The sequence below is a fragment of the Schistocerca americana genome, chromosome 10 (genome assembly GCF_021461395.2).
Source record: "Schistocerca americana isolate TAMUIC-IGC-003095 chromosome 10, iqSchAmer2.1, whole genome shotgun sequence".
Taxonomy (NCBI): domain Eukaryota; kingdom Metazoa; phylum Arthropoda; class Insecta; order Orthoptera; family Acrididae; genus Schistocerca; species Schistocerca americana.
In genome coordinates, this window is record NC_060128.1 from 43,907,628 (window position 1) to 43,925,086 (window position 17,459).

Here is a 17,459-nt window from a genome sequence, read left to right on the forward strand (position 1 = left end):
ATGTCGGCATTGTGCCTTTTGTACTAAATTCGGTTGCAATTTCTGTGTTCCATCGACAATAAGAAGTTCCAAGGGATACAGTAAACCTGAAGTCAAGCATCGGAACCTAAAACTGGACTCAAAGGAGAGGTTCAATTCATAGAAAGTTAGAGTTTCAGTCCTTTTGTACTTAAGTCGGCATTGTGCCTTTTGTATTAAATTCCGATGCTATTTCTGTGTTTCATCGTCAATAAGAAGGTCCAAGGGATACAGTAAACCTGAAGTGAAGCATCAGAAACTAAAACTGGACTCACAGGAGAGGTTCAAATCACAGAAAGTTAGAGTTTCAGTCCTTTTGTACTTAAGTCGGCATTGTGCCTTTTGTATTAAATTCGGATGCTATTTCTGTGTTTCATCGTCAATAAGAAGGTCCAAGGTATACAGTAAACCTGAAGTGAAGGATCGGAACCAAAAAATGACTCACAGGCGAGGATTAAATCATAGAAAGTTAGAGTGTCAGTCCTCTAGTACTTAAGTCGGCATTGTGCCTTTTGTATTAAATTCAGATGTAATTTCTGTGTTTCATCGTCAATAAGAAGGTCCAAGGGATACAGTAAACCTGAAGTGAAGCATCGGAAACTAAAACTGGACTCACAGGAGAGGCTCAAATCATAGAAAGTTAGAGTTTCAGTCCTCTTGTACTTAAGTCGGCATTGTGCCTTTTGTATTAAATTCAGATGCAATTTCTGTGTGTCATCGTCAATAAGAAGGTCCAAGGTATACAGTAAACCTGAAGTGAAGCATCGGAAACAAACACTGGACCCACAGGAGAGGTTCAAATCATTGAAGTTAGAGTGTCAGTCCTCTTGTACTTAAGTCGGAATTGTGCCTTTTGTATTAAATTCTGATGCAATTCCTGTGTTTCATTGTCAATAAGAAGGTCCAAGAGATACAGTAAACCTGAAGTGAAGCATCGGAAACTAAAACTGGACTCACAGAAGAGGTTCAAATCATAGAAAGTTAGAGTGTCAGTCCTCTTGTAATTAAGTCGGCATTGTGCCTTTTGTATTACATTCGAATGCAATTTCTGTGTTTCATCGTCAATAAGAAGGTCCAAGGTATACTGTAAACCTGAAGTGAAGCATCGGAATCTAAAAACTGGACTCACAGGAAGGGTTCAAATTATAGAAAGTTAGAGTGTCCGTCCTCTTGTACTTAAGTCGGCATTGTGCCTTTTGTATTATTATTCAGTTTTAATTTCTGTGTTTCATCGTCAATAAGAAGGTCCAAGGGATACAGTAAACCTGAAGTGAAGCATCGGAATCGAAAACTGGACTCACAGTAGAGGTTCAAATCATAGAAAGTTAGAGTGTCAGTCCTCTTATACTTAAGTCGGCATTGTGCCTTTTGTATTAAATTCGGATGCAATTTCTGCTTTTCATCGTCAATAAGAAGGACAAGGGATACAGTAATCCAGACGTGAAGCATCGGAATCTAAAACTGGACTCACAGGAGAGGTTCACATCATAGAAAGTTAGAGTGTTAGTTCTCTTGTACTTAAGTCGGCATTGTGCCTTTTGTATCAAAATTCGGATGAAATTTCTGTGTTTCATCGTCAATAAGAAGGTCCAAGGTATACAGTACACCTGAAGTGAAGCATCGGAATCTAAAACTGGACTCACAGGAGGGGTTCTAATCAAGGAAAATTAGAGTGTCAGTCCTCGTGTACTTAAGTCAGCATTGTGCCCTTTGAATTAAATTTGGATGCAATGTCTTTGTTTCATCGTCAAAAAGAAGGTCCAAGGGATACAGTAATCCTGAAGTGAAGCATCGGAATCTAAAACTGGACTCACAGGAGAGGTTCAAATCATAGAAAGTTAGAGTGTCAGGCCTCTTGTCCATATGTCGGCATGGTGCCTTTTGTATTAAATTCAGATGGAATATCTGTCTTTCATCGTCAATAAGAAGGTCCAAGCGATACAGTAAACCCTAAGTGAAGCAACGGAATCTAAAACTGGACTCACAGGAGAGGTTCAAATCATAGAAAATTAGAGTGTCAGTCCTCTTGTACTTAAGTCGGCATTGTGGCTTTTGTATTAAATTCGGATGCAATTTCTGTGTTTTATGGTCACTAAGAAGGTCCAAGGGATACAGTAAACCCGAAGTGAAGCATCGGAAACTAAAACTGGGCTCACCGGAGAGGTTCAGATCATAGAAAATTAGAGTGTCAGTCCTCTTGTACTTAAGTCGTCATTGTGCCATTTATATATAATTCGGATGCAAATTCTGTGTTTCATCGTCAATAAGAAGGTCCAAGGGATACAGTAAACCTGAAGTCAAGCATCGGAATCTCAAACTGGACTCACAGGAGGGGTTCAAATGATAGAAAGTTAGAGCGTCAGGCCTCTTGTCCTTAAGTCGGCATTGTGCCTTTTGTATTAAATTCAGATGGAATACCTGTCTTTCATCGTCTATAAGAAGGTCCAAGGGATACAGTAAACCTGAAGTGAAGCATCGGATTCGCAAACTGGACTCACAGGAGTGGTTCAAATCATAGAAGTTTAGAGTGTCAGACCTCTGGTATTTATGTCGGCATTGTGCCTTTTGTACTAAATTCGGTTGCAATTTCTGTGTTCCATCGACAATAAGAAGTTCCAAGGGATACAGTAAACCTGAAGTCAAGCATCGGAACCTAAAACTGGACTCAAAGGAGAGGTTCAATTCATAGAAAGTTAGAGTTTCAGTCCTTTTGTACTTAAGTCGGCATTGTGCCTTTTGTATTAAATTCCGATGCTATTTCTGTGTTTCATCGTCAATAAGAAGGTCCAAGGGATACAGTAAACCTGAAGTGAAGCATCAGAAACTAAAACTGGACTCACAGGAGAGGTTCAAATCATAGAAAGTTAGAGTTTCAGTCCTTTTGTACTTAAGTCGGCATTGTGCCTTTTGTATTAAATTCGGATGCTATTTCTGTGTTTCATCGTCAATAAGAAGGACCAACGTATACAGTAAACCTGAAGTGATGCATCGGAAACTAAAACTGGACTCACAGGAGAGGTTCAAATCATAGAAAGTGAGAGTGTCAGTCCTCTTGTACTTATGTCGGCATTGTGTTTATGTATTAAATTCGGATGCAATTTCTGTACTTCATCGTCAATAAGAAGATCCATGGGATACAGTAAACCTGAAGTGAAGCATCGGCAACTAAAACTGGACTCACAGGAAAATTTCAAATCATAGAAAGTTAGAGTGTCAGTCCTCTTGTACTTAAGTTGGCAATGTGCCTTTTGAATTTAATTCGGATGCAATTTCTGTGTTTCATCGTCAATAAGAAGGTCCAAGGTATACAGTAAACCTGAAGTGAAGCGTCGGAAACTAAAACTGGACTCACAGTAAGGGTTCGAATCATAGAAAGTTAGAGTGTAAGTCCTCTTGTACTTAAGCCGGCATTGTGCCTTTTGTATTAAATTCAGATGGAATATCTGTGTTTCATCGTCAATAAGAAAGTCCAAGCAGTACAGTAAACCTGAAGTGAAGCATTGGAATCTAAAACTGGACTCACAGGAGGGGTTCTAATCAAGGAAAATTAGAGTGTCAGTCCTCTTGTACTTAAGTCAGCATTGTGCCTTTTGAATTAAATACGGATGCAATTTCTGTGTTTCATCGTCAATAAGAAGGTCCAAGGGATACTGTAAACCTGAAGTGAAGCATCGGAATCTAAAACTGGACTCACAGGAGAGGTTCAAATCATAGAAAGTTAGAGTGTCAGTCCTCTTGTCCTTATGTCGGCATTGTGCCTTTTGTACTAAATTCAGATGGAATATCTGCCTTTCATCGTCAATAAGAAGGTCCAAGCGATACAGTGAACCTGAAGTGAAGCATCGGAATCGCAAACTGGACTCACAGGAGAGGTTCAAATCATAGAAAGTTAGAGTGTCAGTCCTCATGTACTTAGTCGGCATTGTGCCTTTTGTATTAAATTCGGATGAAATTTCTGTGTTTCATCGTCATTAAGAATGTCCAAGGTATACAGTACACCTGAAGTGAAGCATCGGAATCTAAAACTGGACTCACAGGAGAGGTTCAAATCATAGAAAGTTAGAGTGTCAGTCCTCTTGTACTTAAGTCGGCATTGTGGCTCTTGTATAAAATTCCGATGCAATTTCAGGTTTCATCGTCACTAAGAAGGTCCAAGGGATACAGTAAACCTGAAGTGAAGCATCGGAAACTAAAACTGGACTCACAGGAGAGGCTCAAATCGTAGAAAGTTAGAGTTTTAGTCCTCTTGTACTTAAGTCGGCATTGTGCCTTTTGTATTAAATTCAGATGCAATTTCTGTGTTTCATCGTCAATAAGAAGGTCCAAGGTATACAGTAAACCTGAAGTGAAGCATCGGAAACAAACACTGGACCCACAGGAGAGGTTCAAATCATTGAAGTTAGAGTGTCAGTCCTCTTGTACTTAAGTCGGGATTGTGCCTTTTGTATTAAATTCTGATGCAATTCCTGTGTTTCATTGTCAAGGGATACAGTAAACCTGAAGTGAAGCATCGGAAACTAAAACTGGACTCACAGAAGAGGTTCAAATCATAGAAAGTTAGAGTGTCAGTCCTCTTGTACTTAAGTCGGCATTATGCCTTTTGTATTAAATTCGAATGCAATTTCTGTGTTTCATCGTCAATAAGAAGGTCCAAGGTATACTGTAAACCTGAAGTGAAGCATCGGAATCTAAAACTGGACTCACAGGAAGGGTTCAAATTATAGAAAGTTAGAGTGTCCGTCCTCTTGTACTTAAGTCGGCATTGTGCCTTTTGTATTAAATTCAGTTTTAATTTCTGTGTTTCATCGTCAATAAGAAGGTCCAAGGGATACAGTAAACCTGAAGTGAAGCATCGGAATCGAAAACTGGACTCACAGTAGAGGTTCAAATCATAGAAAGTTAGAGTGTCAGTCCTCTTATACTTAAGTCGGCATTGTGCCTTTTGTATTAAATTCGGATGCAATTTCTGCTTTTCATCGTCAATAAGAAGGACAAGGGATACAGTAATCCAGACGTGAAGCATCGGAATCTAAAACTGGACTCACAGGAGAGGTTCACATCATAGAATGTTAGAGTGTTAGTTCTCTTGTACTTAAGTCGGCATTGTGCCTTTTGTATCAAAATTCGGATGAAATTTCTGTGTTTCATCGTCAATAAGAAGGTCCAAGGTATACAGTACACCTGAAGCGAAGCATCGGAATCTAAAACTGGACTCACAGGAGGGGTTCTAATCAAGGAAAATTAGAGTGTCAGTCCTCGTGTACTTAAGTCAGCATTGTGCCTTTTGAATTAAATTTGGATGCAATGTCTTTGTTTCATCGTCAAAAAGAAGGTCCAAGGGATACAGTAAACCTGAAGTGAAGCATCGGAATCTAAAACTGGACTCACAGGAGAGGTTCAAATCATAGAAAGTTAGAGTGTCAGGCCTCTTGTCCATAAGTCGGCATGGTGCCTTTTGTATTAATTCAGATGGAATATCTGTCTTTCATCGTCAATAAGAAGGTCCAAGCGATACAGTAAACCCTAAGTGAAGCAACGGAATCTAAAACTGGACTCACAGGAGAGGTTCAAATCATAGAAAATTAGTGTGTCAGTCCTCTTGTACTTAAGTCGGCATTGTGGCTTTTGTATTAAATTCGGATGCAATTTTTGTGTTTTATGGTCACTAAGAAGGTCCAAGGGGTACAGTAAACCTGAAGTGAAGCATCGGAAACTAAAACTGGGCTCACCGGAGAGGTTCAGATCATAGAAAATTAGAGTGTCAGTCCTCTTGTACTTAAGTCGTCATTGTGCCATTTATATATAATTCGGATGCAAATTCTGTGTTTCATCGTCAATAAGAAGGTCCAAGGGATACAGTAAACCTGAAGTCAAGCATCGGAATCTCAAACTGGACTCACAGGAGGGGTTCAAATCATAGAAAGTTAGAGTGTCAGGCCTCTTGTCCTTAAGTCGGCATTGTGCCTTTTGTATTAAATTCAGATGGAATACCTGTCTTTCATCGTCAATAAGAAGGTCCAAGGGATACAGTAAACCTGAAGTGAAGCATCGGATTCGCAAACTGGACTCACAGGAGTGGTTCAAATCATAGAAATTTAGAGTGTCAGACCTCTGGTATTTATGTCGGCATTGTGCCTTTTGTACTAAATTCGGTTGCAATTTCTGTGTTCCATCGACAATAAGAAGTTCCAAGGGATACAGTAAACCTGAAGTCAAGCATCGGATTCGCAAACTGGACTCACAGGAGTGGTTCAAATCATAGAAATTTAGAGTGTCAGACCTCTGGTATTTATGTCGGCATTGTGCCTTTTGTACTAAATTCGGTTGCAATTTCTGTGTTCCATCGACAATAAGAAGTTCCAAGGGATACAGTAAACCTGAAGTCAAGCATCGGAACCTAAAACTGGACTCAAAGGAGAGGTTCAATTCATAGAAAGTTAGAGTTTCAGTCCTTTTGTACTTAAGTCGGCATTGTGCCTTTTGTATTAAATTCCGATGCTATTTCTGTGTTTCATCGTCAATAAGAAGGTCCAAGGGATACAGTAAACCTGAAGTGAAGCATCAGAAACTAAAACTGGACTCACAGGAGAGGTTCAAATCATAGAAAGTTAGAGTTTCAGTCCTTTTGTACTTAAGTCGGCATTGTGCCTTTTGTATTAAATTCGGATGCTATTTCTGTGTTTCATCGTCAATAAGAAGGTCCAACGTATACAGTAAACCTGAAGTGATGCATCGGAAACTAAAACTGGACTCACAGGAGAGGTTCAAATCATAGAAAGTGAGAGTGTCAGTCATCTTGTACTTATGTCGGCATTGTGTTTATGTATTAAATTCGGATGCAATTTCTGTACTTCATCGTCAATAAGAAGATCCATGGGATACAGTAAACCTGAAGTGAAGCATCGGCAACTAAAACTGGACTCACAGGAAAATTTCAAATCATAGAAAGTTAGAGTGTCAGTCCTCTTGTACTTAAGTTGGCAATGTGCCTTTTGAATTTAATTCGGATGCAATTTCTGTGTTTCATCGTCAATAAGAAGGTCCAAGGTATACAGTAAACCTGAAGTGAAGCGTCGGAAACTAAAACTGGACTCACAGTAAGGGTTCGAATCATAGAAAGTTAGAGTGTAAGTCCTCTTGTACTTAAGCCGGCATTGTGCCTTTTGTATTAAATTCAGATGGAATTTCTGTGTTTCATCGTCAATAAGAAAGTCCAAGCAGTACAGTAAACCTGAAGTGAAGCATTGGAATCTAAAACTGGACTCACAGGAGGGGTTCTAATCAAGGAAAATTAGAGTGTCAGTCCTCTTGTACTTAAGTCAGCATTGTGCCTTTTGAATTAAATACGGATGCAATTTCTGTGTTTCATCGTCAATAAGAAGGTCCAAGGGATACAGTAAACCTGAAGTGAAGCATCGAAATCTAAAACTGGACTCACAGGAGAGGTTCAAATCATAGAAAGTTAGAATGTCAGTCCTCTTGTCCTTATGTCGGCATTGTGCCTTTTGTACTAAATTCAGATGGAATATCTGCCTTTCATCGTCAATAAGAAGGTCCAAGCGATACAGTGAACCTGAAGTGAAGCATCGGAATCGCAAACTGGACTCACAGGAGAGGTTCAATTCATAGAAAGTTAGAGTGTCAGTCCTCATGTACTTAGTCGGCATTGTGCCTTTTGTATTAAATTCGGATGCAATTTCTGTGTTTCATCGTCAATAAGAAGGTCCAAGGTATATAGGAAAACCCTAAGTGAAGCATCGGAATCTAAAACTGGACTCACAGGAGAGGTTCAAATCATAGATAGTTACAGTGCCAGTCCTGTAGTACTTAATTCGGCATTGTGCATTTTGTATTAAATTCGGATGCAATTTGTGTGTTTCATCGTCAATAAGAAGGTCCAAGGGATACTGTAAACCTGAAGTGAAGCATCGGAAACTAAAACTGGACTCACAGGAGAGGCTCAAATCATAGAAAGCTAGAGTTTCAGTCCTCTTGTACTTAAGTCGGCATTGTGCCTGTTGTATTAAATTCAGATGCAATTTCTGTGTTTCATCGTCAATAAGAAGGTCCAAGGTATACAGTAAACCTGAAGTGAAGCATCTGAAACAAACACTGGACCCACACGAGAGGTTGGAATCATTGAAGTTAGAGTGTCCGTCCTCTTGTACTTAAGTCGGCATTGAGCCCTTTTTATTAAATTTGGATGCAATTTCTGTGTTTCATTGTCAATAAGAAGGTCCAAGGGATACAGTAAACCTGAAGTGAAGCATCGGAAACTAAAACTGAACTCACAGAAGAGGTTCGAATCATAGAAAGTTAGAGTGTCAGTCCTCTTGTACTTAAGTCGGCATTGTGCCTTTTGTATTAAATTCGGATGCAATTTCTGTGTTTCATCGTCAATAAGGAGGTCCAAGGTAAACAGTAAACCTGAAGTCAAGCATCGGAACCTAAAACTGGACTCAAAGGAGAGGTTCAAGTTATAGAAAAATAGAGTGTCAGTCCCCTTGTACTTAAGTCGGCAGTGAGCCTTTCGTATTAAATTCAGATGCAATTTCTGTGTTTCATCGTCAATCAGAAGGTCCACGGTAAACAGTAAACCTGAAGTGAAGCATCTTAATCTAAAACTGGACTCACATGAGGGGTTCAATTCATAGAAAGTTAGAGTGTCAGTCCTCTTGTAATTATGTCGGCATTGTGCCTTTTGTATTAAATTCGGATCCAATTTCTGTGTTTTATCGTCAATAGGAAGGTCCAAGGGATACAGTAAACCCGAAGTGAAACATCGGAAACTAAAACTGGAACCACAGGAGAGGTTCAAATCAAAGAAAGTTGGAGTGTCAGTCCCCTAGTACTTAAGTGGTCATTGTGCCTTTTGTATTAAATTCCGATGCAATTTCTGTGTTTCATCGTCAATAAGAAGGTCCAAGGGATACAGTAAACCTGAAGTGAACCATCAGAAACTAAAACTGGACTCACAGGAGAGGTTCAAATCATCGAAAGTTAGAGTTTCAGTCCTTTTGTACTTAAGTCGGCATTGTGCCTTTTGTATTAAATCCGGATGCTATTTCTGTGCTTCATCGTCAATAAGAAGATCCAAGGGATACAGTAAACCTGAAGTGAAGCATCGGAAACTAAAACTGGACTCACAGGAAAATTTCAAATCATAGAAAGTTAGAGTGTCAGTACTCTTGTACATAAGTTGGCATTGTGCCTTTTGAATTTAATTCGGATGCAATTTCTGTGTTTCATCGTCAATAAGAAGGTCCAAGGTATACAGTAAACCTGAAGTGAAGCGTCGGAAACTAAAACTGGACTCACAGTAAGGGTTCGAATCATAGAAATTTAGAGTGTAAGTCCTCTTGTACTTAAGCCGGCATTGTGCCTTTTGTATTAAATTCAGATGGAATTTCTGTGTTTCATCGTCAATAAGAAGGTCCAAGCAATACAGTAAACCTGAAGTGAAGTATCGGAATCGAAAACTGGACTCACAGGAGAGGTTCAAATCGTAGAAAGTTAGAGTGTCAGTCCTCTTGTACTTAAGTCGGCATTGTGCCTTTTGTATTAAATTCGGATGTAATTTCTGCTTTTCATCCTCAATAAGAAGGTCCAAGGGATACAGTAAACTAGAAGTGAAGCATCGGAATCTAAAACTGGAATCACTGGAGACGTTCAAATCATAGAAAGTTAGAGTGTCAGTCCTCTTGTACTTATGTCGGCATTGAGCCTTTTGTATTACATTCGGATTCAATTTCTGTGCTACATCGTCAATAAGAAGGTCCAAGATATACAGTAAACCTGAAGTGAAGCATCGGAATCTAAAACAGGACTCACATGAGAGGTTCAAATCATAGAAAGGTAGCGTGTCTGTCCTGTTGTACTTAAGTCGGCATTGTGTCTTTTGTATTATATTCAGATGAAATTTCTGTGTTTTATCGTCAATAAAAAAATCCAAGGCATACAGTAAACCTGAAGTGAAGCATTGGAATCTAAAACTGGACTCACAGGAGGGGTTCTAATCAAGGAAAATTAGAGTGTCAGTCCCCTTGTACTTAAGTCAGCATTGTGCCTTTTGAATTAAATTCGGATGCAATTTCTGTGATTCATCGTCAATAAGAAGGTCCAAGGGATACAGTAAACCTGAAGTGAAGCATCGGAATCTAAAACTGGACCCACAGGAGAGGTTCAAATCATAGAAAGTTAGAGTGTCAGTCCTCTTGTCCTTATGTCGGCATTGTGCCTTTTGTACTAAATTCAGATGGAATATCTGTCTTTCATCGTCAATAAGAAGGTCCAAGCGATACAGTAAACCTGAAGTGAAGCATCGGAATCGCAAACTGGACTCACAGGAGAGATTCAAATCATAGAAAGTTAGAGTGTCAGTCCTCATGTACTTAAGTCGGCATTGTGCCTTTTATATTAAATTCGGATGCAATTTCTGTGTTTCATCGTCAATAAGAAGGTCCAAGGTATATAGTAAACCCTAAGTGAAGCATCGGAATCTAAAACTGGACTCACAGGAGAGGTTCAAATCATAGAAAGTTACAGTGCCAGTCCTGTAGTACTCAAGTCGGCATTGTGCTTTTTGTATTAAATTCGGATGCAATTTCTGTGTTTCATCGTCAATAAGAATTTCCAAGGGACACTGTAAACCTGAAGTGAAGCATCGGAAACTAAAACTGGACTCACAGGAGAGGCTCAAATCATAGAAAGCTAGAGTTTCAGTCCTCTTGTACTTAAGTCGGCATTGTGCCTTTTGTATTAAATTCAGATGCAATTTCTGTGTTTCATCGTCAATAAGAAGGTCCAAGGTATACAGTAAACCTGAAGTGAAGCATCGGAAACAAACACTGGACCCACAGGAGAGGTTCGAATCATTGAAATTAGAGTGTCCGTCCTCTTGTACTTAAGTCGGCATTGAGCCTTTTTTATTAAATTCGGATGCAATTTCTGTGTTTCATTGTCAATAAGAAGGTCCAAGGGATACAGTAAACCTGAAGTGAAGCATCGGAAACTAAAACTGGACTCACAGAAGAGGTTCGAATCATAGGAAGTTGGAGTATAAGTCCTCTTGCACTTAAGTCGGCATTGTGCCTTTTGTATTAAAGTCGGATGCAATTTCTGTGTTTCATCGTCAATAAGAAGGTCCAAGGTATACTGTAAACCTGAAGTGAAGCATCGGAATCTCAAACTGGACTCACAGGAGAGGTTCACATCATAGAAAATTAGAGTGTTAGTTCTCTTGTACTTAAGTCGGCATTGTGCCTTTTGTATTAAATTCGGATGCAATTTCTGCTTTTCATCCACAATAAGAAGGTCCAAGGGATACAGTAAACTAGAAGTGAAGCATCGGAATCTAAAACTGGAATCACTGGTGACGTTCAAATCATAGAAAGTTAGAGTGTCAGTCCTCTTGTACTTAAGTCGGCATTGAGCCTTTTGTATTACATTCGGATTCAATTTCTGTGCTACATCGTCAATAAGAAGGTCCAAGATATACAGTAAACCTGAAGTGAAGCATCGGAATCAAAAACAGGAGTCACATGAGAGGTTCAAATCATAGAAAGGTAGCGTGTCTGTCCTGTTGTACTTAAGTCGGCATTGTGCCTTTTGTATTATATTCAGATGAAATTTCTGTGTTTCATCGTCAATAAGAAAATCCAAGGCATACAGTAAACCTGAAGTGAAGCATTGGAATCTAAAACTGGACTCACAGGAGGGGTTCTAATCAAGGAAAATTAGAGTGTCAGTCCTCTTGTACTTAAGTCAGCATTGTGCCTTTTGAATTAAATTCGGATGCAATTTCTGTGTTTCATCGTCAATAAGAAGGTCCAAGGGATACAGTAAACCTGAAGTGAAGCATCGGAATCTAAAACTGGACCCACAGGAGAGGTTCAAATCATAGAAAGTTAGAGTGTCAGTCCTCTTGTCCTTATGTCGGCATTGTGCCTTTTGTACTAAATTCAGATGGAATATATGTCTTTCATTGTCAATAAGAAGGTCCATGCAATACAGTAAACCTGAAGTGAAGCATCGGAATCGCAAACTGGACTCACAGGAGAGGTTCAAATCATAGAAAGTTAGAGTGTCAGTCCTCATGTACTTAAGTCGGCATTGTGCCATTTATATTAAATTCGGATGCAATTTCTGTGTTTCATCGTCAATAAGAAGGTCCAAGGTATATAGTAAACCCTAAGTGAAGCATCGGAATCTAAAACTGGACTCACAGGAGAGGTTCAAATCATAGAAAGTTACAGTGCCAGTCCTGTAGTACTCAAGTCGGCATTGTGCTCTTTGTATTAAATTCGGATGCAATTTCTGTGTTTCATCGTCAATAAGAAGGTCCAAGGGATACTGTAAACCTGAAGTGAAGCATCGGAAACTAAAACTGGACTCACAGGGGAGGCTCAAATCATAGAAAGCTAGAGTTTCAGTCCTCTTGTACTTAAGTCGGCATTGTGCCTTTTGTATTAAATTCAGATGCAATTTCTGTGTTTCATCGTCAATAAGAATTTCCAAGGTATACAGTAAACCTGAAGTGAAGCATCGGAAACAAACACTGGACCCACAGGAGAGGTTCGAATCATTGAAGTTAGAGTGTCCGTCCTCTTGTACTTAAGTCGGCATTGAGCCTTTTTTATTAAATCCGGATGCAATTTCTGTGTTTCATTGTCAATAAGAAGGTCCAAGGGATACAGTAAACCTGAAGTGAAGCATCGGAAACTAAAACTGGACTCACAGAAGAGGTTCGAATCATAGGAAGTTAGAGTATAAGTCCTCTTGTACTTAAGTCGGCATTGTGCCTTTTGTATTAAATTCGGATGCAATTTCTGTGTTTCATCGTCAATAAGAAGGTCCAAGGTATACTGTAAACCTGAAGTGAAGCATCGGAATCTCAAACTGGACTCACAGGAGAGGTTCACATCATAGAAAGTTAGAGTGTTAGTTCTCTTGTACTTAAGTCGGCATTGTGCCTTTTGTATTACATTTGGATGCAATTTCTGTGATACATCGTCAATAAGAAGGTCCAAGGTATAAAGTAATCCTGAAGTGAAGCATCGGAATCTAAAACTGGACTCACAGGAGAGGTTTAAATCATAGAAAGTTAGAGTGTGAGTCATCTTGTACTTAAGTCGGCATTGTGCCTTTTGTATTAAATTCGGATGAAATTTCTGTGTTTCATCGTCAATAAGAAGGTCCAAGGTATACGGTACACCTGAAGTGAAGCATCGGAATCTAAAACTGGACTCACAGGAGAGGTTCAAATCATAGAAAATTAGAGTGTCAGTCCCCATGTACTTAAGTCGGCATTGTGACTTTTGTATTAAATTCGGATGCAATTTCTGTGTTTTATCGTCAATAAGAAGGTCCAAGATATACAGTAAACCTGAAGTGAAGCATCGGAATCCAAATCTGGACTCACATGAGCGGTTCAAATCATAGAAAGTAGCGAGTTAGTCCTCTTGTAATTAAGTCGGCATTGTGCCTTTTGTATTATATTCAGATGGAATTTCTGTGTTTCATCGTCAATAAGAAGATCCAAGGTATATAGTAAACCTGAAGTGAAGCATCGGAATCTAAAACTGGACTCACATTAGGGGTTCTAATCAAGGAAAATTAGAGTGCCAGTCCTCGTGTACTTAAGTCAGTATTGTGCCTTTTGAATTAAATTCAGATGCAATTTCTGTGTTTCATCGTCAATAAGAAGGTCCAAGGGATACAGTAAACCTGAAGTGAAGCATCGGAATCTAAAACTGGACTCACAGGAGAGGTTCAAATCATAGAAAGTTAGAGTGTCAGGCCTCTTGTCCATAAGTCGGCATTGTGCCTTTTGTATTAAATTCAGATGGAATATCTGTCTTTCATCGTCAATAAGAAGGTCCAAGCGATACAGTAAACCCTAAGTGAAGCATCCGAATCTAAAACTGGACTCACAGGAGAGGTTCAAATCATAGAAAATTAGAGTGTCAGTCCTCTTGTACTTAAGTCGGCATTGTGGCTTTTGTATTAAATTCTGATGCAATTTCTGTGTTTCATGGTCACTAAGAAGGTCCAAGAGATTCAGTAAACCTGAAGTGAAGCATCGGAAACTAAAACTGGGCTCACCGGAGAGGTTCAAATCATAGAAAATTAGAGTGTCAGTCCTCTTGTACTTAAGTCGTCATTGTGAATTTTGTATTAAATTCGGATGCAATTTCTGTGTTTCATCGTCAATAAGAAGGTCCGAGGGATACTGTAAACCTGAAGTGAAGCATCGGAAACTAAAACTGGACTCACATAAGGGGCTCAAATCATAGAAAGCTAGAGTTTCAGTCCTCTTGTACTTAAGTCGGCATTGTGCCTTTTGTATTAAATTCAGATGCAATTTCTGTGTTTCATCGTCAATAAGAAGGTCCAAAGTATACAGTAAACCTGAAGTGAAGCATCGGAAACAAACACTGGACCCACAGGAGAGGTTCGAATCACTGAAGTTAGAGTGTCCGTCCTCTTGTACTTAAGTCGGCATTGAGCCTTTTTTATTAAATTCGGATGCAATTTCTGTGTTTCATTGTCAATAAGAAGGTCCAAGGGATACAGTAAACCTGAAGTGAAGCATCGGAAACTAAAACTGGACTCTCAGAAGAGGTTCGAATCATAGAAAGTTAGAGTATAAGTCCTCTTATACTTAAGTCGGCATTGTGCCTTTTGTATTAAATTCGGATGCAATTTCTGTGTTTCATCGTCAATAAGAAGGTCCAAGGTATACTGTAAACCTGAAGTGAAGCATCGAAATCTAAAACAGGACTCACAGGAGAGGTTCACATCATAGAAACTTAGAGTGTTAGTTCTCTTGTACTTAAGTCCGCATTGTGCCTTTTGTATTACATTTGGATGCAATTTCTGTGATACATCGACAATAAGAAGGTCCAAGGTATAAAGTAAACCTGAAGTGAAGCATCGGAATCTAAAACTGGACTCACAGGAGAGGTTTAAATCATAGAAAGTTAGAGTGTGAGTCATCTTGTACTTAAGACGGCATTGTGCCTTTTGTATTAAATTCGGATGCAATTTCTGTGTTTTATCGTCAATAAGAAGGTCCAAGATATACAGTAAACCTGAAGTGAAGCATCGGAATCTAAAACTGGACTCACATGAGAGGTTCAAATCATAGAAAGTAGCGTGTCTGTCCTCTTGTACTTATGTCGGCATTGTGCCTTTTGTATTATATTCAGATGGAATTTCTGTGTTTCATCGTCAATAAGAAGATCCAAGGTATACAGTAAACCTGATGTAAAGCATCGGAATCTAAAACTGGACTCACAGAAGGGGTTCTAATCAAGGAAAACTAGAGTGTCAGTCCGCATGTACTTAAGTCAGCATTGTGCCTTTTGAATTAAATTCAGATGCAATTTCTGTGTTTCATCGTCAATAAGAAGGTCCAAGGGATACAGTAAACCTGAAGTGAAGCTTCGGAATCTAAAACTGGACTCACAGGAGAGATTCAAATCATCGAAAGTTAGAGTGTCAGGCCTCTCGTCCATAAGTCGGCATTGTGCCTTTTGTATTAAATTCGGATGCAATTTCTGTGTTTCATCGTCAATAAGAAGGTCCAAGGTATACTGTAAACCTGAAGTGAAGCATCGGAATCTCAAACTGGACTCACAGGAGAGGTTCACATCATAGAAAGTTAGAGTGTTAGTTCTCTTGTACTTAAGTCGGCATTGTGCCTTTTGTATTACATTTGGATGCAATTTCTGTGATACATCGTCAATAAGAAGGTCCAAGGTATAAAGTAATCCTGAAGTGAAGCATCGGAATCTAAAACTGGACTCACAGGAGAGGTTTAAATCATAGAAAGTTAGAGTGTGAGTCATCTTGTACTTAAGTCGGCATTGTGCTTTTTGTATTAAATTCGGATGAAATTTCTGTGTTTCATCGTCAATAAGAAGGTCCAAGGTATACAGTACACCTGAAGTGAAGCATCGGAATCTAAAACTGGACTCACAGGAGAGGTTCAAATCATAGAAAATTAGAGTCTCAGTCCCCATGTACTTAAGTCGGCATTGTGACTTTTGTATTAAATTCGGATGCAATTTCTGTGTTTTATCGTCAATAAGAAGGTCCAAGATATACAGTAAACCTGAAGTGAAGCATCGGAATCTAAAACTGGACTCACATGAGAGGTTCAAATCATAGAAAGTAGCGTGTCTGTCCTCTTGTACTTAAGTCGGCATTGTGCCTTTTGTATTATATTCAGATGGAATTTCTGTGTTTCATCGTCAATAAGAAGGTCCAAGGTATATAGTAAACCCTAAGTGAAGCATCGGAATCTAAAACTGGACTCACAGGAGAGGTTCAAATCATAGAAAGTTACAGTGCCAGTCCTGTAGTACTCAAGTCGGCATTGTGCTTTTTGTATTAAATTCGGATGCAATTTCTGTGTTTCATCGTCAATAAGAAGGTCCAAGGGATACTGTAAACCTGAAGTGAAGCATCGGAAACTAAAACTGGACTCACAGGAGAGGCTCAAATCATAGAAAGCTAGAGTTTCAGTCCTCTTGTACTTAAGTCGGCATTGTGCCTTTTGTATTAAATTCAGATGCAATTTCTGTGTTTCATCGACAATAAGAAGGTCCAAGGTATACAGTAAACCTGAAGTGAAGCATCGGAAACAAACACTGGACCCACAGGAGAAGTTCGAATCATTGAAGTTAGAGTGTCCGTCCTCTTGTACTTAAGTCGGCATTGAGCCTTTTTTATTAAATTCGGATGCAATTTCTGTGTTTCATTGTCAATAAGAAGGTCCAAGGGATACAGTAAACCTGAAGTGAAGCATCGGAAACTAAAACTGGACTCACAGAAGAGGTTCGAATCATAGGAAGTTAGAGTATAAGTCCTCTTGTACTTAAGTCGGCATTGTGCCTTTTGTATTAAATTCGGATGCAATTTCTGTGTTTTATCGTCAATACGAAGGTCCAAGATATACAGTAAACCTGAAGTGAAGCATCGGAATCTAAAACTGGACTCACATGAGAGGTTCAAATCATAGAAAGTAGCGTGTCTGTCCTCTTGTACTTATGTCGGCATTGTGCATTTTGTATTATATTCAGATGGAATTTCTGTGTTTCATCGTCAATAAGAAGATCCAAGGTATACAGTAAACCTGATGTGAAGCATCGGAATCTAAAACTGGACTCACAGGATGGGTTCTAATCAAGGAAAACTAGAGTGTCAGTCCTCATGTACTTAAGTCAGCATTGTGCCTTTTGAATTAAATTCAGATGCAATTTCTGTGTTTCATCGTCAATAAGAAGGTCCAAGGGATACAGTAAACCTGAAGTGAAGCTTCGGAATCTAAAACTGGACTCACAGGAGAGGTTCAAATCATAGAAAGTTAGAGTGTCAGGCCTCTTGTCCATAAGTCGGCATTGTGCCTTTTGTATTAAATTCAGATGGAATATCTG